We start from the raw sequence: 15,168 nt of genomic DNA on the forward strand, positions 1-15,168 counted from the left end.
TGGTTTAATACATGTTTCACATCAAGGCTTCTTCAGGAATCACTTTGGCCATGAGAACAAAGATTGTGAACAAAGTGGATGAAATAAATTAAGGGTAAAACTTTACAATACGGGTACATTAATTAAGGGTTCATTAATGCTTAGTTAGTCATTAATAAGCATTAATTAACAGGGTTAGCAAAGTTACACCCTTATTAAAAAGTGGTACACATTAGACACATTCAATTAAGTTAATTAAGGATTAATTCATGTTTACTAACCCTGTTAATTAGTTAAGTATTGCTTATTAACTAAGCATTAATGAACCCTTAATTAATGTAGCCTACCCATTTTGTAAAGTGTTTTCAAATTGGGTAGCCTATCTAAACCTGAACTCTGGCATTGTCCTATTGACTCTTGTCATTTTGTCTTGCTAAACATAGCCTATGTAGCCTATGGCCTATTGGCCTGTGTATGCACAGGCTTGGGTTTGTTTATCAGTTGATATGAGGGACAGGATGGGTGGTAGAAACGTTGGTTTGTAGGCTGTAGGGCGGCCTATTGTGGTTCCTTTCAGGCTGTTGATTACTTATGTGCTTTACACTTGCTTTGGCAATGTATACGTAGGCTACTGTATGTTTCTCATGCCAATAAAGCCCCTTTGAATTGAATTGAGACAGAGAGAGAACATGACACAGAGAGAGAGAGAGAGACAGAGAGAGAACATGACAGAGAGACAGAGAGAGAACATGACAGAGAGAGAGAGACAGAGAGAGAGAGAACATGACAGAGAGAGAGAGACAGAGAGAGGTAGAGAAATCATTGAGCATGGCAGTTGTTGTGAAAGCCAGGCGAGATGAAAAAGAACGAAGGAAAGGGAATGAGCTGCAGAGTGAAATAGAAAGAGAGAGAGAGAGAGAGAGAGAGAGACAGGGAGAGAGAAAAATACATAGAAAGGTAGAGTAAAACGAATAGAGAGCCAGAGTGAGATGTCTGTCTGCACAAATGCAGACAAAAAGGTAGAGAGAGATAGAAGGAGAGAACCCGAGAGAGAGATAGAAGGAGAGAACCCGAGAGAGAGAGAGAGAGAGAGAGAGAGAGAGAGAGAGAGAGAGAGAGAGAGAGAGAGAGAGAGAGAGAGAGAGAGAGAGAGAGCAATATGAGGAAGTGGAGTGTGTGTCTGTCAAAAGTAAATATTTTCATGGCCAACACAACTTAGGCTATATGACTTGACGTTAGCCTACATGTATCAATATGTTTACCTGCTAAGGTAAGACACAAAACAAGGTTGTAATATGACACAGCTACACTTGAAGAGCTTGTGTGTGTGTGTGTGTGTGTGTGTGTGTGTGTGTGTGTGTGTGTGTGTGTGTGTGTGTGTGTGTGTGTGTGTGTGTGTGTGTGTGTGTGTGTGTGTGTGTGTGTGTGTGTGTGTGTGTGTGAGTGAATGTTGGCTCTCTGGATAATCAAAGTTCTTCAGTCATGTAAACGGGATTCTGGGGAGTTGTCAGAGTTGGTGTAATTAAGCGGAAATGAATATAAATATTGGAGAAAGAAAATGAAAGTGTATTATTACTTAGGTGCAGTAACGGGAAGCTGTCAATAGGGGGCAATGTCGCACCCTTACTGGGAATGTGAAATAATGTGTGGACGTAGCAGTGAGCTCAAAAGCAAACCGACTTCACCAATATAGGCCTATAGGTTACTGCAGACGTTCATCCCTGTTTTACAACTTTCAAGTGGCTTTGCTGATCTGAGAGCAGTTTGGAGGTTGGCAGGTCAGATCAGAGGGAGACAAAACGTTGGACAGCGCCCGTGGTTTGATCCCGGGTAGGGAGAGAGACGGTAAACAATGTGTCGAAGTAACCACTGAGCTAAACCAGCGCGATGCTAAACAGAGGGAACTGTCCTCCAGAACCGAATTGATGAAAGAGAGTGATGCCTAGTCATTTTTTATGCCGTGTCAGTGAGGACGACGTATTTTGGCCAAATGGAATAGAAGTAGTAAAAAGCTTGTGTTACGTCACGGGGGGCGTGGCTACATGTTGGGGCAGCAGCACTCTCTGGCTGCAACTGGTTGAATCAGTCTGTCAGTTTTCTCATTTGTTTGAGATTTTTATGACGTGAGGTCCCTGTCCTTCAGAATAATAGTAAATTTGTCCCGTAAATAATATGCTTCATTGGAAAAAGTCAAGGTCTTTTTTTCTTCCTAGGTCATTGTCTAGATCCATGATGGGGGGTTTAAGTGGATCAGCCAGTTAATGATGGTTCTGCCACATTGAGAAATGACACATTGAGAGAAAGACCCTAATTTGCAATGTTGCCAAGGTAACAATGGATAGAATGCAAAAATCGAAACAAATTGGGACAATAAATAAAAACAGTGAAAATACCAGTCAAAACATTTAGCCTATACTTTTAAAATTAATGAGCTTTTCAGTTAGATTCTTAAAATGCTCCGGTGATCATCGATCTTTAAAGTGCTTTGCAGTTCATCCCACATATGAGGGGCACAAAATCTAAACAGTCTTTCCTACCCTTCAGCACATTTGTAATATTATTGGTGTGTTCCTTACAAAGCATGGCAGCTTGTCCCATGATTCTACACAAAACACATTCACTGCCTTGACATCATGCTGGAACTGCTGCCAATACAGAGGTGTGAACATTGAAATGGGAAACTGTTTACATTCTAATAACAAACGGATGACGATGCTTATATACTAAATGATCAAATGTGTGGAAGTTGAAAATAAGCTTTTTTTTAAAGCAGACTTTTAGCTTTTACACCTTGGAGTAATTTCAACCTTGCATTGAGACCTAGTTTCCTAGTTTCAATAAGCATGTGAACTTGAGTTTTTTCATCCCTGGCCCACAGTTTTCTATAAGTGAATAGCCTACATTATACTAGCAGAGTGCCCATTACAAGCGTGCCATGTGGGAGAGTATGGAATGCATTGTTTTTCATTAGCTGCATTGATTTGAGTGTATATACACAGTTGAGTAAAATTGCATTTGTTGTAGGTCTGACAGTTTTATTTGAACTAAAAGGAAAAAATAGTCGAGGGGCAGAACACTGAAGATACAAACTGACAGAATTAATCAGACAAAATCAACATTAATCTCATGTTTATCAAGAATAATGTTAGGCACAAGACGCTAATATGTAAATAGGAGATTGCAGAAGAGATTGTGGCATTATTAGGCTAAAGACAGTTATATAGGCCTAGTTGAGACAAAGAAGAAACTAAATCTACTGTAGGCTATCACAACAACACACATGCCAACGTCTCAAGGTTTAGCCTATACACCCATTGGCAGAAACTATACTGGCATCTGACAAAATAAAATAAAGCCTGCATACATAGCATTAACTGCACTGACAACTGTTGAGGTAAAGTGATATTGTGATCATGGGGGGAAAACAGGACCTGATTAAACCATTGAGATATATACATGTTTTATGTCGATGGAAGATCATTGCTTGTGTTGTATAAAGCTCAGATGTAGGCTACGTAATTTTGGATAAAAGCGTCTGCTAAGTGAAAGTGTAACATTGTAACCCTGATTTGGAAGCACGGGCTGTACAAAAAGAATCATAGTATGTGTAGTGAATTTATAGTGACCCTGTCATAGCTTAGACTATAGTATTATTTTTTTGCAATGGCCTCAATGAATCCCTTCAAGCAGCATCACATTATACAAAACTTTGTGGGAGAGGCAGGTAAGGAGTGAGAAGAGAGTTGTTACTTTATCTCCATCCACAAGGGGGTGACACTCTACCACAAAGTATTTCTAGGGATACATAACCCCGATAGCCCTCCACCTCACCTCTGTTTCCAACTTCTTTCTAAATTCATAGGAATATCATAGGAACATAGGGATACCATAGCTACCATGTCTGTGTTAATAGCAAGTAGTATTATAAAGTCCCTAAATTTGCTACTGAGCACCACAAACACACTAAGTCCCTATAGGAATAGTACAAAAAAATATGAAAACATTTGTTATCATGGGAGTTCAGAAATACTGTAACATAAAGTAGGCTAACATCCCTATAATATTCTTTTAGGAACATTACATAAATATTATAGGGACACACACACAGTGTCTGTGCGCTGGTCCGATGGTCAGGTGATTCTGAGTCGATCATTAACTTGAGTGATTTACTGAGGACCAGGACAAACCAGCTCAGACTCAATTACAGTGCATTCACGCATTAGGTGAAGGAATAATCAAATAATTTAATAGATTAATAGATTAATAAAGAGAGTAGGGGAAAGCACATATTTTTGACACTTTATTGTATTTAGCCTACCTAACTTCTATTTGATAGTTGTATTGTCTTATGTCTCTATGTTTATATTTTCCCATACCTGAGTGTGAGAAAGTGTAGCATTACCTTAGGGGATCAAGACAAAGTTTTTTCTGATTCTGATTTCGTTCAAACACAAGTGATGTAGCCGCCTACTATTCCACACATAAATATGCAAAAGTAATGTTTATTGTAGAGCTAGATTGTGAGCGGCTGTTAAGCAATAAGATTACGATCCGGTTAATAAAGCCTTTTTCAACAGCGAAAATAGCCCTACCACGGCGGGCTGGGCTATCCAAAAATTGATGAATTGATAAATTGTAATGTAACTAATGCTTTGCTGAGGGGACGGACGGGAGGAGTCATTTCACCCAGCTACTATGTCATGGACGGTGCGACTAAACTGATGCTTTGTTATGTCTTTATTAGTTCGTTTAACTTCGGTAAACACGCATATACCATTTTAGGACCTATAGATAGATGATCATGATATAGATTTGTTTTCAAATAGGCATAGTATTGTAGCGTATCTGTGGTACGCCAAGGAACGGAGAGTTATAGTTGGTACAGGGTCTTTATTCACAGGCTTCGTTATCTCCTAGCAGCTAGCTTCACACAGCTAGCTCTACACATAACAACCGGTCTGCTCGCCACATGGCACTCACTGGCTTCCGCCCCGGCCGCTGGTCACATATATCCCCTTCCCCCTAGGAACACACCCACACACATCAGTTCCTAGCTGCGATCTAGACACTTCTATTGCACATCACATTACAGGTAATACCTGGATTACCCAAACACGTTACATTTCCCCCACCCAACTTTAATGTCGCTTCCACGCGACATGCACAACCCACACACATCCCCCTGTACCAAAACACACCCAACACAACATTTTTTCCATCACCACATCAAATTATAATTCCCCAACAACCAGTCTTTTCTTTTCAGCACCCCCGTCATAATGTCCAGTTTTTCATTATACTCCGTAATGTCTAGTTTTCCATTAGGTACCCCCATAATGTCTAGTTTTCATTATTTCCTTCTTTTTCACACATTCATTTAAATTCAACACAATAGCCCATTCAACAATAACCCCCACATTTTCCTTAACTTTTCTTAATTTTTCATTTAAACCCCATTTCCATCCCCCCTTTTACAGCTTCTGTCCCCCCTGAAGCACGCTAGTCCGGCTCAACCCCCAGTGGGGTTAATCCTCTGCAGTGTAAGTCAGCACGGTCCCCCCTCTGTGCCCCACAGTCCTCACACGCATCGCAGTATCTTCGCACATCCTCCTTTTGTTTGCCCCAGTAGAAATGTCCACGGATGCGGGTGAGTGTCTCTTCGGGCCCAAAATGACTGGAACCAGGGCCCTTGTGTGCCCCCTTAAGCGCCAACTCTCGCAGGTAACCGGGTACAACCGCCTGCCTCCCTTTTACCCCGTGCTCTGTTCTCTCCAACAGCCCGTCTTCATCCAGCCGCAGGTCGGAAAACATGTTCCACAGTCCTTTCGTGGCACCGGAAAACATGTGAGTCTCCTTCACAGGGGGCCGGCGTCCGGCCGCCACCCACGCAAGCACCGGACCGATCTCCGCGTCCTCCGCCTGCCTGCGTTTCCACTCACTCACGTCGACATCCTTGATGGTCGCTCTGTCGTCCTCCAGATCCACGTCTGGACAGTCCTCCTCGTCTTCCTCCACCTCCTGCACTCGGTCGTCCTCCCGCCCCCCTTCCCCAGGGGACGGTGTGTTCAGGACAGCAGGGGGAACACAACCGGCCTCGCTCTCCACCTCGGCTTTCCGCACAGCAACCGTGGGGGGCGCAGTGCAGTTTCTGGCTAAGTGCCCAGGCGAACGGCAAGTCCAGCAGAGTCTCACCTGTCCGCCGCCTGCACGTCTCTCTTCTCCCGCTGCCCTCCGGTCCCCGACAGCCTTTTGACACTCTCTAGCCAGGTGTCCAATCTCGCCGCATGCCCAGCAGGCTCCCTGCTGACCATGTCGTTGTCCCGCATACCCGGTCCGTCTCCCGGGACCGCTTCTGCACCACCTCGCCACGTGGCCCGGCTCTCCACATGTCCAACACAGTCTCTTTTGCGGCTCCGCGTGGGGCCCGTGCTCAACTGTGACGCGGTATACAGTGATGTTATTGACGTTTGGTTGCTCCCCTGGAGCGGTGGGAGGGTGACCCATCTGGACTACCGGCCCCCCTGCAAACGTCAGTGTGCTCTTCCCTAGGTCTACTGTGCATTGGTTTAGCGTCAAGTAGTCCTCCCCCAAGATACAGGGCCCCGCCATCTCTACTACCCATACCGGAAAGTTCACTGTCTGTCCCCCCACAGTTATCATCACGGACCCCCTTCCCCTCATCGGCATCAACTCACCGGATACTGTCCTCAGCAGCTGGTCCGCTGGCTGCTCCAGAAGCGCTCCCTCTGGCATCATGTTGTAGTTCACCAGCGTTGCCGTACACCCCGTGTCCACCAGGGCGACACAGGGCTTCCCTTGCAGGCGGACCTGAACATGGCAGCCGTTCATCGTGTGCGGCCCGTTCTGCATGTTGACAGCGCCGGCGATGTCGTCTGCTTCGGGGGAAGGCGCCGCCCCACCTCCCCGTCTGTACCGCTGGGCCCCCTCCAACGGTGACGTGGCCATAGGGAATATGACGTAGGGGGCCCGTCTCGCCCCTCTTAGACGGGCCCCGCGCCGTTTCCCTGGTTCCACGCTCCTCCGCGGCACTCTCTGGCCCGATGCCCGGGCCGTCCACAGGTCCAGCAGCGCATGGCCCCGGGCCCCCTGGCCCCGGTATTGTCTCGTGGGGTGGGCTGCAGGGTCGCGCTTCGGAGCAGTTGTTCTGTTAACTGGCGCACCGACTCAGATAGCTCTTTCACCATGTTGCCTTGCTCTTTCACCATGTTGCCTTGCTCTGCCAAGGCCGTCTTCCACGCTGGCTCTTCTTGTAGCTGGCTCTCCGCTGCCATTCTCACCACTGGGGCGGCCTCCATTATGCCGCTGCTCTTATCCCAGCCTTCTACTGTCTCTATCTCCAGCGCCAACTCCAGCGCTGCTCCCAGTGTTGTTGGATGTCCCAGCGTTACCTTCTGGCTTAGACCCCGTGGCTCGATGGCCTGGACAAAGTAGCTTAGGGCTAACCCATCCAGCGCCTCCGTCGGTAGCTGGCGGTATGCGCGCCGGCTGAGAGTCTCAATGTCTGTTGCCAGTGCACGCAGCGACTCACCCTGCCGTCTGCGTCTGTTACACAGTTCCGCGGCTACGATGGCCTGCTCTTCACATCGTCCGAAGCGTCTCCGCAGGGCCCCCATCACCACATCCAAGTCCTTTGTATCCGCTATTGCCGACACGCACGCCGTAGCCTCGCCCTCGAGGGACATCACGAGATGGCTGGCTCTCTCCCTTCTCGTCCAGCCATTCCATTCTGCAGCCTCCTCAAACTGCTTGCAGTATGCCTCCCACTCGCCTTTACCGTTGTATTTCGGGACGAGCACGTCCTTCCTGGTTCTGCGGGCGCCATCCCTCGCTGTCGCGGGCCGTGCTTCAGCCTTGTCACTCCCCGCCTGTCTGCCAGCGGGGCCCGGCTCGGCTTCGCTCTTCCTCTGCCCACGGCCCTCCTCCATCCACATGTAGTCCTCTAGCGAGCCCTCCACCGCAGCATTCGTCCTCGCGAACTCCGAGGCTACAGCCTCTTCCCTCTCCCTCTTCATCTTTGGCAACTTTCTCCGTCGTTCCTCCTCACTCTCTCCTCTCCCGGCCGAATCAGAGGCGTTACCGCTTTACTGCCTGACACCAATGTAGCGTATCTGTGGTACGCCAAGGAACGGAGAGTTATAGTTGGTACAGGGTCTTTATTCACAGGCTTCGTTATCTCCTAGCAGCTAGCTTCACACAGCTAGCTCTACACATAACAACCGGTCTGCTCGCCACATGGCACTCACTGGCTTCCGCCCCGGCCGCTGGTCACATATATCCCCTTCCCCCTAGGAACACACCCACACACATCAGTTCCTAGCTGCGATCTAGACACTTCTATTGCACATCACATTACAGGTAATACCTGGATTACCCAAACACGTTACAGTATTAAACTATCACGCGCAGTGCACCATGGGTCATGGTGACTGAACAGACATGGTGGATGGATTTTTTTTGTTTGCCTCTACATTCTGCAGAGGTACAGCCCGTGTTTTACTAAATAATAACATTTTAAGACATAACAAAGCGCCAGTGTAGTTGCACCGGCGTGAATGAGAATAGTAGCTGGGTGAATGACTCTTTTCTGAATATCTTTTCCTCCCGAACGGCACACAACCTGTTTTCATAGCAACACTAAGCATGTCCGGGGGCCGTTTTTCAAAATAAAAGAACCTTTTTACACAAGTCTAGACTCTAGACTAGAGCAAACACTAGAGTCTAGAGCACACATGGGCAAAATCTGGCCCCTGGACCATCTCAATCCGGCCCCCAAGGTCCTCAAAGAAAAACAAAACGACCCCCAACAACTCAATAAAAGGCAGAATTATGTTAATAAATCTCATCTGCTACAGCCATTGGATTTGTATGACTATTATATCAGGAGATTAAGAAAACGGGAGAGAGGGTTAAAATTAGGGAGACTCCCGCAAAAATCAGGAGTGTTGGCAGGTATAATCTCCAATGTGTGGCCCTTCGCTTACTTGATGTAAATCAGTATGGCCCTCAGGGAAAAAAAATTGCCCACCCCTGGATTAAACCCTTGTGATACACCTGATTCATTGTTTTCCACCACCATCATCCAAAGAACAACCGGTTTAATTATTTTGGTAGAATTAATAATCCAGATGTTTGTAGAATCAATGTCAAGCTACTTCAGCAGCAAGTGGTTTTAAATTACTCAGTGTTTCCTTTATTTGAAATTGTGTACCTCATTGTTGAAGTTTAAAAAAGCCTTAAAGGGACAGCTCACGCTAAAATCCAAAATACATATATTCCCTCTCACCTGCAGTGCTATTTATCCATCTATATCGTTTTGTGTTATTTGCCTGAGTTTTGAAGATATCGGCCGCAGAGTTTCTGCCTTCTCTCCAATACAATGGAACTGGATGGCACTCGGCTTGTGGTGCTCAAAGTGCCAAAGAAATACATTGAATCAACCCAACAGCAATGTCTCTTTCCAGAAATCATGACCCGGTTACTCAAGATAATCCACAGACCTTGTTATGAGCAGTTTCATGTCGGAACTATTTTCTTTTGACCGAACTACACCCGCTAGCTGCTAGCTAATTCCTACATGAGACTGCAAAAGAAAATAGTTCCTACATGAGACTGCTCACAACAAAGTCTGTGCATTATCTTGAGTAACTGGGTTCCAGTGGGTCCCCAACAAGCAAGAGAAAGACTGTTAGGAATGTTTCACATGGAGGAAAAGCGATAGAAAATACAGATAAACAGGCTCCGATCAAGCTAGTATGGCACTGTAGGTCAGAACTCCTGAGCTCAAGCGATCCGCCAGCCTCAGCCTCCCGGTAGCTTGGATTATAGGCACGCGCCACCGCACCCGGCGAGAAACAGCCTGGTTTAGCGGGCTTTTGACTTTTAAAATCGTGACATCATCGAGAAAGACACGCCCTGGGGGCTGTGTCGACAGGACACGTGTATTTAAGTATTGAAGGCAAGAGTCGAAAATAATAAAAAAGAAAATTACAACAGCGCTGCTGCCATTTTGGCCTGAAAAACCGCCTCCTTGGCCAATGGGGCAACAATCAGAGGTGTCTACTTTGGGCCAAAATGACGAATTTGCTATGTGCTGACTGCTGATGTTGCAATGCAATGGAATAATGTTGGTTTTTCTTATCAATGTAAATTACTTTGCTGTCTGGTTAAGAACCGCCCTACTCTGCCTCTGATTGGGTTGGGTTTAGGCATGAGAAGTGATGATTGGTTGGGTTTAGGCATCAGAGGCAGAGTGGGGCGGGCCTGACAAGTGACACTGACTTTGTCCTTATTTTTAGATGGTCAATGATTGATACATAGTATTATTGATTGTACAAATCCTTACATGCAAAACAGTATGAACAACAATCATGTGTTGACAGTGATTTGATATTGTTGAAAAGGACCCCTCCCCCCTCAAACTGAATCCAGTTAGCCCCCTACCCCACTTTTTTTTTTTTAGAACCACTGATTATCAGTGGTTCTAAATCGGGGGTATCTGTGACTGATAGATCAACCTTCATTGAAAGTAAATCTTTTCATGGTCAACACAACTTATATGACTTGACGTTAGCCTACATGTATCAATAACAACACAACTTATATGACTTGACGTTAGCCTACATGTCTCAATATTTTTACCTGCTAAGGTAAGACACAAAACAAGGTTCTAATATGACACAGCTACACTTGAAGTAGCTACTCGTGTGTGCGTGTGAATGTTGGCTCTCTGGTTCTTCAGTCATGTATACGGAATTCTGGGGAGTTGTCAGTTGGTGTAATTAAGCGGAAATGAATATAAATATTGGAGAAAGAAAATGAAAGTGTATTATTACTTAGGTGCAGTAACGGGAAGCTGTCAATAGGGGGTAATGTCGCACCCCTACTTCCAACATCTAATGAGCCTGGAAATGTGAAATATGTGTGGACGTAGCAGTGAGCTCAAAAGCAAACCGACTTCACCAATATAGGCCTATAGGTTACTGCAGACGTTCATCCCTGTTTTACAACTTTCAAGTGGCTTTGCTGATCTGAGAGCAGTTTGGAGGTTGGCAGGTCAGATCAGAGGGAGACAAAACTTTGGACAGCGCCCGTGGTTGATCTCCATCCCACGGCCGGTAGGAAGAGAGACAGCAAACAATCGAAGTAACCACTGAGCTAAACCAGCGCGACCCTAAACAGAAGGAACTGTTCTTATAAACACACAGTCATTGTAGTAGGTCTAGCATAATTCGCGCACTACCAGAACCGAATTGATGAAAGAGAGTGATGCCTAGTCATTTTTTGATGCCGTGTCAGTGAGGACGACGCATTTTGGCCAAATGGAATAGAAATAGTAACGCTTGGTTTACGTCACGGGGGGCGTGGCTACATGTTGGGGCAGCAGCACTCTCTGGCTGCAACTGGTTGAATCAGTCTGTCAGTTTTCTCATTTGTTTGAGATTTTTATGACGTGAGGTCCCTGTCCTTCAGAATAATAGTACATTTGTCCCGTAAATAATATGCTTCATTGGAAAAAGTCAAGGTCTTTTTTTCTTCCTAGGTCATGGTCTGGATCCATGATGGGGGGTTTAAGTGGATCAGCCAGTTAATGATGGTTCTGCCACATTGAGAAATGACACATTGAGAGAAAGACCCTAATTTGCAATGTTGCCAAGGTAACAATGTGTAACGTGTTCGGGTAATCCAGGTATTACCTGTAATGTGATGTGCAACATAAGTGTCTCAACGGTAGCTAGGAACTAATGTATGTGGGTGTGTTCCTAGGGGAAACGGGGTATATAGGACCAGCGGCCGCTGTGCCGGGGGGGAGTCAAGCTATAGAGTGAGCGAGACCGGTTGTTATGTGTAGAGCTAGCGGTGTGAAGCTAGCTGCTAGGAGCTAAAGGAGCCTGTGAATAAAGACCCTGTACCAACTACAACTCTCCGTTCCTTGGCGTATGAGCGATACGCTACATTGGTGTCAGCAAGTGAAGCGGTAGCGCCTCTGTTTCGGTCGAGAGGGGAGAGAGTGAGGAGGAACGGCGGAGAAAAGTTGGAGATCAAAGGCTCGAGCGACCTAGCTGTAGCGAGCTAGCTGGGAGAGCTAGCTGCTACGAGCGCCACGTGTGATGGCGCGTCTAGAAGAAAGCCTGTCGGCGAACGGGAGAGAAGAGGGGCTGACGACAGAGATCGGCTCGATGCTGGCGGGCATGGAAGCCAGTGTGTTGAAAGAAGTCAGACGGCTGTTGGAGACGATACCAGCCTGGGCAGAGGGGCTTATGGAGCTGCTACGAGAGGTCGCGCAGCACGGAGAGAAGCGGACGGAGGAGCCACAAAATAGACTGTGTTGGAGCTGTGGAGAACCGGGCCACGTGGCGAGGTGGTGCCGAGGCGAGCCCGGGAGACGGACCGGGTATGCGGGACAACGACCTGGACAGCAGGGAGCCTGCTGGGCATGCGGCGCGATCGGACATTTAGCCAGAGAATGTCAAGAGGCTGTCGGGGATTGGAGGACAGCGGGAGAGGAGAGACAGGTGAGGCTTTGTTGGGCTTGCCAGTCGCCTGAACATTTAGCTAGAGACTGCACTAAGAGTGTGAACGCTGGAAGAGACACACAGCCGGGGGAGCAGCCCGAGCAACAAGCAGTGGAGCGGCCTGAGCAACAAGCAGCGGAGCAACGGGGCAGTACAGAGCCGATTGTTCTGGGCAGGAGAGTGACTGTTGAGCCGGCCCAGGCTAGCTGCTCTGGAGCGGGGATCGTTTTGAACAGCCAGAGGGAAGTGAGCGACATCACCTGCAATGCTGTTACAGTCGGGGGAGCGGCGCTCGTGTCCCCGGGGGAGCGAGAGGGGTCAACGCTGGAGGAGCCGGCCCAACCATGCCGCTACACAACCCCCACGGCTGCACTGCAGAAAGTCGAGGTGGAGATCGACGCCGATGGTGTCCGCCCTGCTGTCCTCAACACGCCGCCCCCTGGGGGAGCGGGATGGGAGGACGAGCGAGTGCAAGACCGGGAGGATGAGAATGTGACGATGGAGGATGTCGATCTGGAGGAGTGGATACGCAGACAGGCGGAGGACGCTAGCGTTGGACCGGTGCGCAGGTGGGTGGCGGCCGGATACCGGCCTCGCCTGGAGGAGATATGCATGTATTCAAGTACCACGAAGGAACTGTGGGAGTTGTTTCCGGACTTGAGGGTGAGAGAGTCGGGGATTCTGGGGTTAGATGGGCGCGGGAAGAGTGGCAGCGTCGTGGTGGTGCCCAGCTGCCTGCGGGGACTGGCGCTACGGGGGGCGCACAGGGGCCGCAGGGGTCAGGGGCATCGAGGGGCTGAAGAAACACTCAGCCGCCTTTGTCGGGTTTTCTACTGGGTACAGATGAAGGGAGACGTAGAGGACTACTGCCTTAGTTGTGTCGACTGTAATGTGCTTCAGATGGGACAGAAGCTTTAAAAGGGGGGATGGAAATAGTGGTTGAAGTGGGATAATGTGAATAAGAAGAAAAGGTTTAAATGAAGGTAATGGGAAAAAGAATGATGTCAATGTGATGGGTTTGAGTTAAATTGAAGATGAGTGCAAAGAGAAAAGAGGGAATTTAAATGTTGGGGAAAAGGGTGCTAATGGGAAGTAACTAAATGATGATGGGAATGTGAATTGAAATGTGGGTTGAATTTAAAGGAATGGGAAAAGAGGGAAGAAATGAAAAGAAATGCAAATGGTGGTGGTGGAACGAAAATTAAGAAGTGTGCTAAAAAGATAAGAGACAAATTGGGGGAATACAAAATGTTGTGGGGTGGTGTGTTTTGGTACAGGGGGATATGTGTGGGTTGTGGGTGTCGACGTGGGCGTCGAGCTAATGTTGGGTGAGGAGTATGTAACGTGTTCGGGTAATCCAGGTATTACCTGTAATGTGATGTGCAACATAAGTGTCTCAACGGTAGCTAGGAACTAATGTATGTGGGTGTGTTCCTAGGGGAAACGGGGTATATAGGACCAGCGGCCGCTGTGCCGGGGGGGAGTCAAGCTATAGAGTGAGCGAGACCGGTTGTTATGTGTAGAGCTAGCGGTGTGAAGCTAGCTGCTAGGAGCTAAAGGAGCCTGTGAATAAAGACCCTGTACCAACTACAACTCTCCGTTCCTTGGCGTATGAGCGATACGCTACAAATGGATAGAATGCAAAAATCAAAACAAATTGGGACAATAAATAAAAACAGTGAAAATACCAGTCAAAACATTTAGCCTACTTTTAAAATGAATGAGCTTTTCAGTTAGATTCATAAAATGCTCCGGTGATCATCGATCTTTAAAGTGCTTTGCAGTTCATCCCACATATGAGGGGCACAAAATCTAAAGTCTTTCCTACCCTTCAGCACATTTGTAATATTGTTAGTGTGTTCCTTACAAAGCATGGCAGCTTGTCCCATGATTCTACACAAAACACATTCACTGCCTTGACATCATGCTGGAACTGCTGCCAATACAGAGGTGTGAACATTGAAATGGGAAACTGTTTACATTCTAATAACAAACGGATGACGATGCTTATATACTAAATGATCAAATCTGTGGAAGTTGAAAATAAGCTTTTTTTTTAAAGCAGACTTTTAGCTTTTACACCTTGGAGTAATTTCAACCTTGCATTGAGACCTAGTTTCAACTTTAGTTTTTTCATCCCTGGCCCACAGTTTTCTATAAGTGAATAGCCTATACTAGCAGAGTTCCCATTAGCGTGCCATGTGGGAGAGTGGGTTGCACTGTTTTTCATTAGCTGCATTGATTTTAGTGTATACACAGTTTATTAAAATTGCATTTGAAGGTCTGACAGCTTTATTTTAACTAAAATGAAAGGTAAAAAGAAAAAATAGTTGAGGGGCAGAACACTGAAGATATAAACTGACAGAATTAAACAGACAAAATCAAAATTAATCTCACGTTTATCAAGAATAATGTTAGGCACAAGACGCTAATGGGTAAATAGGAGATTGCAGAAGAGATTGCAGAGTTATTAGGCTAAAGACAGTTATATAGGCCTAGTTGAGACAAAGAATAAATTAAATCTACTGTATCACAACAACACACATGCCAAAGTGCAAGGTTTAGCCTATACCATGCATAAACAGAACGAAGCCAGACTGCAATGCCAACTGGACAGCCACCAAACTCATTCTCCAAAAATTAAGATACATTTCTA

The sequence above is a fragment of the Poromitra crassiceps genome (assembly GCF_964638095.1).
Source record: "Poromitra crassiceps genome assembly, chromosome: 5".
Taxonomy (NCBI): Eukaryota; Metazoa; Chordata; class Actinopteri; order Beryciformes; family Melamphaidae; genus Poromitra; species Poromitra crassiceps.